Source organism: Protopterus annectens, chromosome 7.part0 (assembly GCF_019279795.1).
Source record: "Protopterus annectens isolate FY-2018-M chromosome 7.part0, PAN1.0, whole genome shotgun sequence".
NCBI classification, from domain to species: Eukaryota; Metazoa; Chordata; order Ceratodontiformes; family Protopteridae; genus Protopterus; species Protopterus annectens.
Window position 1 is genome coordinate 678,216,337 of NC_056739.1, and position 16,473 is coordinate 678,232,809.

The following is a 16,473-nucleotide window of genomic DNA, read 5'->3' on the forward strand; positions in this document are numbered from 1 at the left end:
AATAATTTAAAGAAACAACACACATCTTACATCTCCCTTTTTTTACAAACAAATATAAATGACCTTATGTGATATAATTTTGCAATACAGTTCATTGATGACAACAGATTTTAAATGTGTTTCTAAATAGTATCCCACATTTCTACTGAAAGTACAAAGAGTTGTGTATTATTTGGTATTCAAATGTTATGCTAATTAGTTGGCCAGATTATTACTTTTCAAAATCCTTTGTTCCTATTTTAAATGTCTGCAGATTGAAAAGTATGAGTGTCTCCCATCCCATTTCCTACCTCATGCTGTATTGAGAAGACACTTTTGTTTCCAGGAGCACCTTCTGAATCTATCATCTCACCTCCATTGTTTACCACGTCTTTTATGCGAAGTGTACAGCATCTTGACAACCCAAGGTGACAGTAATTTATAAACATGTCGAATGTACACTTGGTATAACTTATTACTTCATAACTGCTAGGCATTACAATCACACAGTATGTCTGAAACACTTAAAAGTAGTACATGTTAATGCTGTAGAGTTTTAGGAGCTCCTTCATGAATTCAGTTTATTATTCTAGCCTCTAGGTATAACTATCACTGTTCCATTCTCTCATAAGTCATATGGCTTTTATTCATTGTACCATACTGCTACTCAGACCTTTCACTTTACATGACTGAATTCTAATTCTTGTCCCTATTTAAACTATAAGTGACTTGTAACTTCTTATAGCTCATCATCCAATTAAAGGTCTCATACCTAGTGTGCTACGGTTTCCAGAAGATCACAAATTAATGCACGCTGGATGACCACACACCTTCTACTTACTCAAGGCACAAACATGAGTTTCCTTTCCTTTTTCACTAATAAGTATAACTGATAAGTTTGTCTGTTTGAGTTAATGCACATATTTCAAGAGACACAGTTGCAATTTTTTCAGCCTCCTAGTAATTTTATAACTCCTCTCTATCACCCCTCCCCTCCATCTCACCCTCAAACTAACTTGTATCCATCACATATAAAATTTAAGATCTTTCTCCTGCCAATGTTATCACAAGATTGATTCTGCCCATATTTTTGCCTATACATACTGAATTTCTGCTTAACCTCCTCGCTACAGTAAATTATGTGACTATGAACGACCACTGACATTATATCAAGAGGTCTCCCAGAACTGTTATAACACTATGAATGGGTTTTTGATAGTCCATGTATGGCTGTTAATGACTGTTTGTTTTCTAAGTCATATGTAATTTTATGTGACACTGTGCTAAATATATAGACTATCCCCTGGATTCTGCATGCCTTGCTCATTATGCAGGATCAGTGCAGGAGCTCTAGCAGGCAATATGACTGCCGTGTGATCCAGGAACAGCCTGCAGGGGCATGCACGAGCACCTCTGCACTAGTCCTGCACAGACTAAGCCCCTGTATGCAAATCACCCCATTTGCAGCAGAAATCCATGCAATTGAGGTGAATTTGTGATCCAGGAAGCTTGCAACTGGCCATGCAGGATGAGTGCAATCTGCAGAAATGTACTCGGTTAGTAACCGAGTACATTTCTGCAAAATCCAAAACAGAGCCATGACAGCTCCAAATAAAGACTGCATATCAGTCAGGAAGTATGCCATTTGCCAAGTATAAGGCCATTGGCATTGAAAACAACATAAAAAATAAAAAAAAATTAACTTTTATTTTTTTTTTAGACGATCTCGGCTGTTTAAGCATAGGACAGCGGCGAGCAAATGGGATCGGGAAAAATAATAAAATAAACCTAAAATAAGCATTCTAACTAAAATCACTATTCTGCCATGCAAGTCAATGGCAGGCAGAAGACAACATGGCCAGTGAGTAGTGGTTGCTAATGGGGGAGGCTCAGTGTGAGACATGTAACTCTGCATTAGCAGGCAATCCTATGCAATTGAGGGGAATGACAGTGAATCACAGTTTTTCCCAGCATGCTAGTCAGGTCCCAACAGTGTAAGAGTAGGAATAGCTTGGTGCAAGCCTAAGGGTTAGCTGACATCATAGGGGGGTGTCAGGCATACTGTAAATGGATTGGAGCCCTGTGGCTCAGGTTTACTCCTAGCTAAGCACAGCTAAGCAAGGGTGTGTGTCTGTCTTTGCCTAGCACTCTTTACATTGCCTAAGTGGGTGTAAGCACCGTGCACCGGGTTTTAAAGGTTTAACAAAAAAGTTAAACCAGGAAATAGCAGCTCTGTGCACATTTGAGCACTCTGTTTGCATGGCGTGCCCCTGGGCTTAAACAGGAAGGCAATGGGAAGGGAAAACAGCAGTAGGAAGGTAATCTAGAAGAACTAGCATAGCTGGCAGGTGAAATGTATCAGCATCAACCAATTACACAGGCAGCAGACCAGCCCAGCCCAGAACACTACTATAAACTATGCAAACACCTTCCCCTCTGGCTTTTCCCACACTCTAGACCATCGGTGTAAGCAACTTTTAACACTCGAATCAACAAAATGATAGGGGCTGCAATAGCTATCATACAACAACTTCTGGAAGAGGCTGAGGGTGGTGAGAATGTGAATGCTGTCGACAAACCCACAGTGAGGAGATGGAGAAGAGTGTACAGACCCAGGGTAACCAACCAGGGGCTACATGATCTGGAAATAGTGGAGCATTATAGGGTGGACAGGAACCTCCTAGAGCAAATTGTTGAGCTGCGCTGGCCATGCCTGACACACAGAACAAACAGAGGGGAACCCATCCCAGTGGATATCAAGGTATGTGTAAGCCTAAGAATACTAACTACAGGTACCTTCCAAAGGCCAACTGGGGATATGATGTGGATCTCACAGGAATCAGCATCCAGGATACTTCACCAGTTCTTGGATGCCATGTCAGCACATGCTGGTGAGCACGTATATTTCCCCAACACCTGTGAGGCGTTGGCCAGCAATATGCAACTGTTCCACCAAACAGCAGAATACCCTGAGGTAATGGGTGCTATAGACTGCATGCACATATGCATCAAAGCACCACCCAGTGAGCAGTGTAGGGTCTACATCAACCACAAGGGCTTCCCCTCCATCAACTTCCAGGTTGTGTGCAATGCACAGAGCATAATAATGAATGTGTGTGCTGGCTGCTCTGGAAGCTATCACGATTCCCACATCTGGCATCTCACGCAGCTGTATCAGAGATTTACCAATGGGTACATCCCTCACAGTCACCTAGCGGGGGATGCTGGATACGAACTGGAGCCGTGGCTGATGACACCCATCAGAAATACACACACACCTGAACAAGAACTCCATAATGAGGCACACGCACAGACCAGAATTATAGTAGAGCATGTGTTTGGGATGCTCAAGTCACTCTTCCCATGCCTGGACACATCTGGTAGAGCCTTACAGTTCTCACCAGCTACATGTACCCAAATTGTCCTCGTATGTGCCATGCTACACAATATGATCCTGCAGAAGCAGCTGCAGCAGGAACAGCACGAGGCAGGGCCACACAGCTCCCCACCATTGCCAAGGACTGCACAGGCACAGAGTGACTCAGAGGAGGAACAACCTGACACTGCCCAAGTAGGCAGAAGGAGGCATGCCCAGTATGCCCTGGCCTTGGCAAAGAGGCAACGCATAGCACATACACTGACACAGGAGGGACCCAGGGAATAACACCTCTCTCTGACTCTTACATACAGCGAAAGGGATGCCAACAATTACACTACCTGTGCTCAACCATGTGTAGGAAGTGTACTATGGGCATCCGACATAGGCAGCCCTGCAGCACCACCCTCAGTTCTGGGACACCCACAAGGTAAGGGACTCACACATCCCAGTCAGGGGGGTTCACATACCCAACAACAGTCACAGCCAGCAGGACATGTGTAGACAAACACAAATAAAGGCTGTGCTGTGACCTTTGAATAATGCCTATGGGTAAACTCCCCCCAGGCCTACACAGACAGAACACAGCAGGTCAGGCAGTGGTACATTAGTTCTGAAGGGTTGGAAGTCAGAAACTAATATGTAGGTAAATCAAAGCTAAGATCTGTACTAAACTGGTATGCCTCTAGTCAGCATGATAGGTAAGAATACAGAATGAAATGGAGTACCTGACATACCAGTACAGTCATAGCAAATGTGTACAAGTGTCAGGTATGCCCCCCCCATCCCATGCAGTAATGTAATAACAGTCAGGTGTGCCCCCCCAATCCTGTGTAGACATGTAGAAATAGTCAGGTGTGCCCCCCCATCCTATGTAGAAATGCAGTAACAGTCATTGCAAAATGATCAACGGATACCATGCAGTAACAGAATGCAACTTGTAGATGTACAACACAAAGGTCAGCACTGCAGTACAAAGAACCTGGACTCGATCCACACATTCAATACAGACTGGCATACTGGACATGCTCACACACTTAGAGAAATGAAGGCAATGTCAGTCAACAACATATTGAATGGTCATACTGGGCATGCTCACACACTTAAACATATGAAGGCCATGTCTGCAAACACCAGTGGACCAGACATATCTGGCAGTCACAGATTTTAGTGCAGACACTCCTCAGTATGCACCACTCATGCTTTGCACACACAATGGATAGGAATATAGACATATATCTAAGGACAACACACCATAATACACCAAAGGTAGACATTACATAGATGTGTGGAAGAGGGTGACTGTGACAAGGAGACATCCAGGCCTGTCCCACCCAGCACACAGCCAAAGTGCCACAGCCACATGAGGTTCAGATGTCATGCACTGTAGATACTAGCCATCGGTATCTGTCAGCATTACAGACAATTTGGTGCAAGTGCTAGCTGTGCAACATGATTGTACAAGGACGTAGTCAACTAGCAGCTGTATACATTAACCTGTGAAATATGACCCTGTGTGTGTCTGCATGTGGTGTGTCAACCTCTAGATGAATGGGTTATGGCCCATGCACACACACTGCCCTCACCATAGCCCTACTATGAGAAGCCAGCTGAGGTTATACACTGTGAAATACATTTTTGGGAGAGTTGTAGCCCAGTAATCTCCATGGAGTGTCCTATAACTGCATACTGCTGTAGTGTGATAAACTAGTTAGGTAGAAGCTCCAATCCCAAATATGGCAACTGTGTGTGTTTGTCTGTCTGTGTAGAGAGCTATGCTTTTTACGGTAGTCACACTCCCTACAATTCAAATGCTCTACTTTGGCAAGGCATGCTGATGTCATCCACCTAGAAATACACCTCTGGAAAGGTTGTAGCCTAGTAATCCCTGTAGCACATCATATAACTGTGTATTGCTATAGTGTGATGCAATAGTTAGATAAAAGTTCTAATCCCAGACTTGACAAGTGTGTGTCTGTCTGTCTGTGTAGAGAGCAATGCTTTTTGGGGTAGTCACACTCCCTACAATTCAAATGCTCTACTTTGGCAAAGCTGCTGATGTCATCCACCTAGAAATACACCTCTGGGAAGGGTGTAGCCTAGTAATCCCTGTAGTGCATCCCATAACTGTGTCCTTCTGTAGTGTGATACAAGAGTTAGGTAGGAGTTCTAATCCCAGACTTGGCAAGTGTGTGTGTGTGTGTGTGTGTGTGTGTGTGTGTGTGTGTGTGTGTGTGTGTGTGTGTGTGTGTGTGTGTGTGTGTCTGTCTGTCTTTGTAAATGCTTTTTAGGGTAGTCACACACCCTACAATTCAAATGCTCTACTTTGGCAAGGTTGCTGATGTCATCCACCTAGAAATACAGCTCTGGGAATGTTGTAGCCCAGTAAACCGTGTAGTGCAACCTATAACTGTGTATTGCTGTAGTGTGATACAATAGTTAGATAGCAGTTCTAATCCCAGACTTGACAAGTGTGTGTCTGTCTGTGTAGAGAGCAATGCTTTTTAGGATAGTCACACTCCTTACAATTCAAATGCTTTACTTTGGCAAGGCTGCTGATGTCATCCACCTAGAAATACACCTCTGGGAAGGTTGTAGCCCAGTAATCCCTGTAGTGCATCCCCTAACTGTGTCCTGCTGTAATGTGATACAAGAGTTAGGTAGGAGTTCTAACCCCAGACTTGGCAAGTGTGTGTGTGTGTCTGTCCTTGTAGAGAGCAATGCTTTTTAGGGTAGTCACACTCCCTACAATTCAAATGCTCTACTTTGGCTAGGCATGCTGATGTCATCCACCTAGAAATACACCTCTGGGATGGTTGTTGCCCAGTAATCTCCATAGCATGTTCTATAACTGCATACTGCTGTAGTGTGATAAAATACTTAGGTAGGAGTTATAATCCCAGACTTGGCACGTGTGTGTGTGTGTGTGTGTGTGTGTGTGTGTGTGTGTGTGTGTGTGTGTGTCTGTCTGTGTAGAGACCATTTCCATTTAGGCTACTCTCACTCACACTCCCTACAATTTAAATGCCCACTTTGCCAAGGCTGCTGATGTAATCCACATAGAAATACACCTCTGGGAAGATTATAGCCCATTAATCTCCATAGCATGTGCTATAACTGTGTACTGCTGTAGTGTGATATAGAGCTCCATTAGGACTTATATTCCCACACATGGCAGTTGTCAATGTTTTGTGTGTGTCTGTGTAGGGAACAATGCATTTTAGGCTAGTTTCACTCAATACAATTCAAATGCCCTACTTTGGCAATCCTGCTGATGTCATTCACTGTGAAATACACCTTTGGGGGCTGGGAACTCCAGCAATCCCCATGGTGTGTCCTATAACAGCATCATGCTGTAGTGTGGTACAGAATTCTGGTAGAGGTTCTATTCCCACACGTAGTAGCTGTGGATGTTTTGTGTGTGTCTATGTCTGTGTAGGGAGCAATGCATTTTAGGCCAGTCACACTCGGTACAAATCAAATGCCCTACTTTGGCAATCCTTCTGATGTCATTCACTGTGAAATACACCTTTGGAGAAGAGGAACACCAGCAATCCCCGTGGTGTGTCCTATGACAGCATCATGCTGTAGTGTGATATCGAAATCTGGTAGGGCTTCTGTTCCCACACATGGCAGCTGTGGATGTTTTGTGTGTGTCTATGTCTGTGTAGGGAGCAATGCATTTTAGGAAAGTCACACTCAGTACTATTCAAATGCCCTATTATGGCAATCCTGCTGATGTCATTCACTGTGAAATACACCATTGGGGAAGGGGAACTCCAACAATCCCCGTGGTGTGTCATATAACAGCATTATGCTATAGTAAGATATCGAACTCTGGCAAGGGTTCTATTCCCACACATGGCAGTTATGGAGGTTTTGTGTGCATTTGTCTGTGTAGGGAGCAATGCATTTTAGGCTAGTCAAACTCAATACAATTCAAATGCCCTACTTTGGCAATCCTACTGATGTCATTCATTCTGAAATACACCTTTGGGGAAGGAGTACTCCAGTAATCTCTGTGGTGCATCCTATAATGGAGTAGTGCTGTAGTGTCATATACTAGTTAGGTAGGAGTTCTAATCTCAGACATATCAGGTGTGCGTCTGGGTTTGTCATTCGTGTCCTGTGTGGCGGTGGTTGTGAGTGTGTAACAACTGGACTCAATGTGGAGTGGGTTTTGCAAACTTCTTATATTGTGGGCCAAGTATATATCACAATGTCCACCATACAGGGATAACAGATGTGAAACAGCCGAGAGGCTGGGGTGCAAATCCAAACCCCTAAATGTGACATCAATGCCAGCTGAACAACATTACCAACCTTTGTATTACCCAGGGAACACTCTCAACCCATGTCTCATACACACACACACACACACACACACACACACACACACACACACACTTGCCTAGGCAACAGCCTCTATGTTGGTAGTACCCTGCAAATTGCTCACTGATAGTAACCATGGTGTGATTGCAGTGGGCTACAGAAGGCATGGCACCCTGTCCATCAGTCCAATAGGCATGTACATGCCGACAGTGCACCTCCCCCATATTCCCCACTGGGCATCTGCAACACCTGTGGTGCCATCAAATGTTACCCACAAAGGACATACCATGCCAGAAACACAAGCCCTGAATTGACAGATGCCACTGACACCAGGGAATACCGGTATCATGCTATCAGTGTAGGTTCAGGGTCAACCTGCTGCCCATTAACAGTTCCTGCCACACGATGGCACATCTGATGGTAACGGTCTGTGTATACAACATGGGCCAGACACCCCAGGTACAGTTCCACATGCCACTGTAACTGCATGTGGGAGGTGTGCACATCCCAAACAGTGTCCATATCATGGACTAAGGAACACATACATGGCAAGCAATGCACAGCATTGGCCACATGCAATAGTCACTCAGGTGACTGGATGGTGGATACAATACCCACCTGTGTGGGCAGCTCCAGACACTACACCCCTGAACCACAATGCAGACCATTGTCTTGTCGCCTGATGCCAAGGTATACTCATCACCTTGCCTTGTATAGCCGTCTGGCACCATCAACCACAACACACCAGTGAAGCAGTGCACACATGCATGTCAGTACTGGCACCCGTGCCTGTGTGTGTGGTGTAAGATGTGTATGACCACATTCACACTCACCCCCATTGGCATACTGAAGCATGTTGTCTGATGTCAGATACCTCCACATACCCTTTGCACATATAATCTCTGTATGACCCCTGTGGTGCATGTGATACCAGCACAGTACTGTGTTGTGGCAGTCCCACTAGTGATGAGTTGTATTTCTGGCCCTGCCACATGTGGCAATGTGTGTGCATCCCTGTGAGCATGTGGCTGTGTTGACACTGACACCTGTTCATGCGGACAGGCATGTGTACTACACCTACCACATAGCTACCATATCCCTGTTGCAAATGTTACTCACCATCACATATACGTTCTGTGGGCTCCCCAACATGTAACCTATGTGGTGCATCCAACAACTACATGGATGTGTGATAGCACTACATAGTCATCATGGGTTTGATACCCTGTACTGGTAGCTGTGTGACACAAACATGCTTACATTTTACTCCCCCACCCCTCCTTGGCATTTCTGTGCCTCTATCTGCCTCTCTCACTCCCTCTCTGGTGGATGTGAAGACTTACACCTGCTTTACTTAGGCAGCAGCATGTGTATTTTAAGTAATGCTCAGGATCAGCTGATGGCCTCTGCATGAATTGCAGCCCTCCTCTAGCTGATTGCATGTGGAACAGCTGTGGTAACATTCACCTACCCAACTGCATGGAAACACACACCAGTATCTAGGAACATCATGTCAGTGTTGGGCCTTTCATTCACTGTGAGCAGGAACTCAACCTGTTGTTTGGCAAACAGCATGTCAGCTGGATTGGAGTTTACTGCTAATAACATACACTGTGGAAATAGGCCAACACACAGGAGGGGGATGTGCCTGACCTGACTACAGACAGTAAGTGCTGCTATACTGCATTTGGAGTAATGTTGGTTTAACAAGGTGTGTGTGGATATGGTTGTAGTACATGTTTTCATGCCTGCCATGTCAGTGCTATGTTTATGAGGGAACACCCATCTGTAGGGCCATCTGCAGACTGGCCAGTGTGTGGTGCCTTTGGTTTCAGGTGTTACCCACAAAGCACCTATCAGTGAAATGCAAAACGTAGTGTGAGGATTGCAGTCTGTAGATGGTGACAGCCATGAGAGTTACTGACTTCATATCCCTCATAGGAGATATGGTGCAATAAACCCTGTTACAACAGTAAATGTATGAGGTTATCACAGCAACATGTCAATATTGGTCCTGTGTATGTGCCACCAGCCACAACCCTATCAACCTTTGTACATATGTCATGCAGTAAGGGGTGCATATGTACTGTACACCATAATTAGTGACAGCATAACTGATAATAAGCCAATGAGATATCAGACTGCTACACATGTAATGTATAGTAGGGGTTATATGTGATGACATAACCTGGACATTCTGTGGTTGTGTGTACAGTACTGATGTGTGTGTACTTATGGTGATTGTCGGCAGTGTGTGTATTGCTAATATGTACCTTGGCCTGTGTGCAGTCTGTGGTAGATGTCATTGTTCTTGGTCCTGTTCTATCTGATGTTACATGCTGCTCCACTGTATGTTACCCTATCGGCTTACACATTTGTAGGGCCGTACACGCACATGTCCCATACCACAGACAGGCAGCAGTCCACACTGTGTAGCAGCCCAGTATATGTTGGGTTAGTGTGTGAGTGGCACATATGAGGTTGGTATTGAACAGATAGTCCATATACTGTAATAATATGCTAGCATGCCATATGTAGCTGTGGCTGTGTTCGCATTGGTTGTGGTTATGCACTTTCTCACATGTGTATGTTACTCTGTGCTGTGGCATGCCTGTAGAGCCTGCTATATATGCAGGTGCATGTGAATTCCCCCATAGGAAATGTAGGCCAGTGTTGAGTCTGTCTACCTGTAGCCTGCACAGTGCTTTGTTACATGCCTAGCAGCTTAGTGTACTTACCCAGTAAGATGTAATGTCCAGATACTTGCCAGATGTACTGCTACTGGGCCACCATAACAGTCATGTATGTCAGACAGAGCAGTGGGATGCTATACAGATGTATGTCAATATCTAGTGGGTGGTATGTGGCCATGGCACCTCTATACCAGCAGTTACTATGTGGCAGGACAGACAGGGATGTGTGAATGCATAACCTATGGGGGCACATGTATAACAGCAGTTATGTGTTATACCCATCTAACAAGGCTGTTAACATCCACATTGTCAGGACTGGTCCACATCTTGCACTAAGGGGTTATGCGTATACCTCTGGACTGTACAGAGTGTGTCAGAATGTCCACATCTATTGGCCGATATCTCTTCTGTAGTCCACAGGAGCATTACATGCTAGCAGTGGTACTGTACTATGATGTACTTAGGATGGCTGTCAGTAGCCAATGGTGCACATGTTAAGAGCAGATGTGACCTCCCATACACACGCCATGCCTGTGAAGACAATCCCTATGACAGGAGCAACACTCTAAAAATTTACCTGCTACACATACCTCACATTCCCTTGCATTACGATGTTGGGACTACAGGGGCTGAGGGTGGGCTACACTCCATGTTCAGGACATACAGTGATGATATATGTACATATACTTATCCAGATATCTATATAGACATACACATATAAATAGCGACATACATAGATGGACATGTCTATGTACATAGATATACAAATAAACACCCAGATATATACATATACAGAGCAATATATGTCTACACATATGCAGATAGAGATACATATGCACATATACATATGGATATCTACATATATATTGACAGTAGTAGGTATATCAGAATAGATATGTATGCACATATAGTTATTGATATCTACATATATACTAACATAACTAGGCATATCTGTACACATAGGACATGCATACATATATAGCTATATATACATATATCTATATATACATATATGTATATATAGATATATCTATATATACATTTATGTATATCAGAGTGCTACAGAAGCCTGAAAGCCCAAAGTCCTGAAGACCATCAGGGGTGAGCTGCCTTAAGGTATATGGATGTACATTACCATACAATCCACCTTGGTTAAATGCAGGCCTACTGCCACCTGCCATACAGACTGTTCTATTTGTCAATGTGTGTGTGATGGTGTCAGTTGTGCCTTGTTATGTAACAGTTACATCCCCTTTTGTCATCTGAGGTCATTACCCCCTAGGGATTGTCTACAGAGTGTAGATAGAGGCTACTGAACCATACATCTGCATTACCTACTGTTGACTGCTTGGTATCCTGTGGCCCAGGCTATATTTACTATTGTACTACTTGAAGCCCTTGGCCTGGACAGCAACATTTGTTATCATTTCTACACTACTGTATTAGTATAACTGTTTCACAGTTGCATTACTCAGTTTATATGGATGTCCGTGTCTAAACAACTATACGACATGGCATATACAACTGTAATAGTATACAAATAAAGCTTTCCCATTTATGCACACCTGTGTGTGGTGTTATATCCTTTGATATCTCTGTGGGTATATGTTGCAGGCAATGAATGTCATTTGCATGGGTTGCTCATACAGTCTCCAGTTGGTAAGGTTGTAACTGTAGGAATGGTGGCTGTTCCATATTGTGTGCACGTACTACATATGTAACTTACTATACATATCTCTGCGTGTGTATGTGTAGTTACATATATATCTATGTATATATATATATATATATATATATATATATATGTGTGTGTGTATACCTGTATCTGCATATATTTATCTGTGTATATGTATCCTGGGGATGCTCATGTTGTGTCTGGTCCTGGTTATGGGATCTGCAACACTTAGTAGTGTATTGCAGGGGTGACGTGTTTGGCTGTGGGGGGGCTATACCTATTCGTATAAGATGTATATTGTTTGGGCCTCTCAACACCATTAACGGTGCATGTGGACATATATGTTTTTGTTATTTTCCCATTGTTATCCACAGATGTATGTCTATATATATCCTTCATCTTCCTCTCTGAAAATCTAGTAGTTGCCCTTTTTGTGACTTTTTTTGTTTATATTGTGTTGGGTGTTACCAAGAGGAGAACCAAGAGAAAGAAGAAGAGAAGAAGGGAGCCACTTTTGAGTTTTTTTTCTGTTTATTTTTTAACTTTGCTAACTTTTTCTGCATAGTTGCCTACTTTGAGCATTTTCTTGCTTTCTAAATTGTTATATTATTTCACAAGCTATATGGTCATTACAACCAACAACTGACAACTGTAATTTAAATCGTTTTTTAAAAATAAAAATTATTTTCTGTCTTTTCCAAAAACTTGCATATTTTCTGTCTTTCACTGTTATAAACGATTACTTGTGAACTCTGCTATGTTGAAAACAAATATACTGTACCTCTGCTGTTCTTGCCAAAACAAAACAATAAATCGATTTCGCATTGTAATAATTTTCTGGCTTGAAAGCCATTGATTTTCCGTTTAGTAGTAATTTTAAAATTTTCAAAATTTACATATTTGAATTGGACCTAGTTTTTTTGTGTAAAATTTTACTGCTTTGTTATAACTGGTATACGAACTTCATACCTCTAAAACTTGTGTGTTAAAATCTTGCTTTTTGTGTGCAATTTTTGTATTACTAGAACCTCACAGGCTCTCTGCTCCTGAATCAAAAACAAAAAAAAAAAAAATTTTGCTTTTCTTGCACTTTCTTTAAATTCTGAAAGCAGAAAACATTGAGTAGTGAACTGCCCTGTGGAGTCTGTTCATCCATTTTTCAGTTTTGCTTGGCAGTAGGGCGCAACTCCTTCATTTGCTGATAAGTGGCAGCAGAGCTTTATTTCATGTCTTTCAGGCTTGTTAAAGAAGTACCCACCAAGAGGAGAAAACGCTTCATTGAGAAGGGTTTCACTTTCCCATTTCAGTTTTTTCTGTGTTTATGCTGCCTCTTTTTGTATACATAGTTTCTGGTTGGTTTTCTGTTTGTTAGCCTGATTTATGCATTGAGAGATGTATTTAGAGCACAAAACTATTTTAAGTTTTTTGAATTTTTTTTTTCTAATTTTTTTCTGCATTTTTTTGCTATCTGAATATTTTTAGTTTCGTTATTTTCGATGTGGTCAACTTTGTTTGTTATAACGATATTACTTTGTGAACCTCTTATATCTCTTCCTTAAAAACAAAAAAAATTTTAAAAATTTTTTCCCAATTTTCTTCAATTTTTTCAGTCTTTGTACAGTTTGCCGTTCCTGAACTCACTGTACGCCTCTGTGAGCTACTTACTTGTCATCTATGGGAAGTATCTCTGTTGACCAACAAAAAAAAAAAAAAAAAAAAAGCTTTTTCTTTCTCGTACTTGTTCAGCACTTGAAACTGTAGTTTTATTTTGTTGGCTGGGTCAATTCTGGCTCTTTTGCCTGCTATCAAAAGCAAGTGTAGTAAATGTTGCTGGCACCATTTAGCGTAGTCATACTGAGCCAGCATCAAGGCACCGTTTAAGCAAACATCCCTTTTGAAATCCAGAAAGTCTGTGGCTCATTTTTCCCTAGAACTGTTTCCTGCTATCGCCGCGGCTATATCCCTTAACCAAAAGCGCAGCACTCCCTAAAAGCTTTTTTTAGCCTCGGGCAGCATAACGTTTAGCATCAGTAAGGGCCAGCGCGCATCTCTTCTTTTCAGGTTCTGCACTTCTGTATTATACAAAGTCCTCACTATGATGTCTACAGTAAATTTACTTACTAACAAAAACTGTAGCAGTTACACCTCAAAAGCTTTTTTTTCATCCTCCAAAAAAAAAAACTTAGCTCTCCGGTTCAAAAAAAAAATTTGAAGGCTGAGCACTTGTTACACTGCTCATGGTACTACAACAAATCTCTCCTGTAACACCCATACTTTTCCACTAGATTCTCCATTGTGCAAACTGAGGTTGAGTTTAAACTCTCTCTATGCAAGATCAGACAGGAGGAGAAGCCTCTCCCTGGTCCACAAAAACCCAGTTGGCATGTTATCACAAATAATGAATCAAACACAAAAATATCCCATGTACACACACAAACCCAAATCCTTCAGACTTACCTAAATAAAGAGAACATTCAGCTGTATTACCCAAGCAACTGGCCATTTAAGGACATTACAGGAGCAAATAGACCAGATACAAAATTGCAAGTCTCACACACTCTAAGGCGCCACAAATACCAACAACACCACACAACAATCTATCAAACAACACAACACACAAAGATTATTCACTACCATGCGGAGAGGGTTTGCAGCTACTTATTTAAGAGGCCTCCAAACTACATAAACCAGCAACTGTTACCTAGTATAACACACCCATGTAGTTATTGTCCATGCTGGTGAACTGTGCAAAGACATACCTTCCTGACAACATGAAAGAGAGTCACAAGCCGATTTGTCAAAGCCCAGGCCATACTCAATTTGAGCATTCTTCACCAGACACCAGGGGCATAGAGACAAGATGATCAGTACAAGCAATTGGCTTAATTTCTGTGTTATTCATAACACACTATCATTATTCGTTTGATGACAGTACAAATAAGCCACGCTTGTTGTCCATGGACGGTTTAGAAATCTGACCTGGGAATTCGATATTTCGCCAAGGTTTGCTACCCTATAGTAGCCTTTTTGTGCAAGGCTCAAATTTAAAGACACTACCCCTGAATTTAAAATAAGAAATCGAAGGGTAATGTTACCACAAGCATTCCTAAATTCTCAAAATGTACCCACTGAGGTCTCTTTCCTTAGTATGGCATCATCATAAGGCTTGCAGACTGAAACTTGGTTTGGCTTTAATAAGTACCGCTGTTACTGGTGGTTTTACGGTGCCTTACCATTCCTTCCTCAGCCCGGACTATTACTCACAAAAACAAAATGAATCATTCATCATGATACCTACCAATGCCAGTGGCAACGCATCTACCTAGGAAACCATCCAGGTGCAATTAACCATATGCAACTCGTTCTGTGCTTTGCTAAATACAGGGTTCCCTTCCCTGAGAGGAACTCTATCTCAAATTCCTAAAGACACTGAGTCGTGCAGCATTGATGGAAATTACATTGGTGACTAACCACCCAATATAGGTTCCGAGTTCCACCTCATAAAATGCCATGAACAATCCAGTTACCGTCTATCCAAGAGAGTAGTACATCCAGGGATCTCTACCACAAACAAAAGACAAAATGCATATTGGTTCAGTATACGGCCACCTCTCTCACAGATCATAAATCCATCAGACTGGGATATCCATCCTGCCCCCACACCAAAACAGGCCAGACCACAGTGAAGAAACATTCTAAATCTACCAGACTACTAAAGACTGGTGGTATCCACCTGTTCTCTGTTGTGAAATCCATAACCCAAGTTAACAGAAGCAATAAAATGCCTTCTACGAACACCTTCAGATGCCAAAAGACTAGGTAACGGAAGTTAACCGTAAGACTCTTTCCATCATATAACTCAAGCCACTGCTCCCCAGCATCCAACAAACTTACAATACAAAAGAAAGCTACACGACAAATACAAATCCATAAAAAAACCAGACACCTTTGATCATTACATCAGTGAAATAAACCAAAAATCATCCAAGGCCAACTTGAACCCCTCAAAGCATGATACAAAGACCACACAAGGTTTCAGTTCCTTCAAACTTCTGGTGGAGGCTCAGATATGTCCCCAGAATTAGTCCCCCTACCAATGCAAATCACTGAACACCAAAGACACTGCTAACATACTTACATCCCTAACTAGCAAATCTCACCTCTTCCAAAAGTTAAGAGATAACTATCTCCAGCCCAGCCATTCCTCCCAGGAATTCCAATGCGCAGGTGAAAGCCAAGGCCAGCAAAAAACATACATCATGGGACACGATGGATAGCTCGCTGTGGTGCTAATTTAACCCAATAATGAGCCAAGAAACCCGCATATAGGTGCTTAATTCTAGAAGGCACTCATAACATCCGCCCAAAACAAGGCTTCGGCAACTGTGGTCAAACTCCCTCAAGGCACACAGACCTGG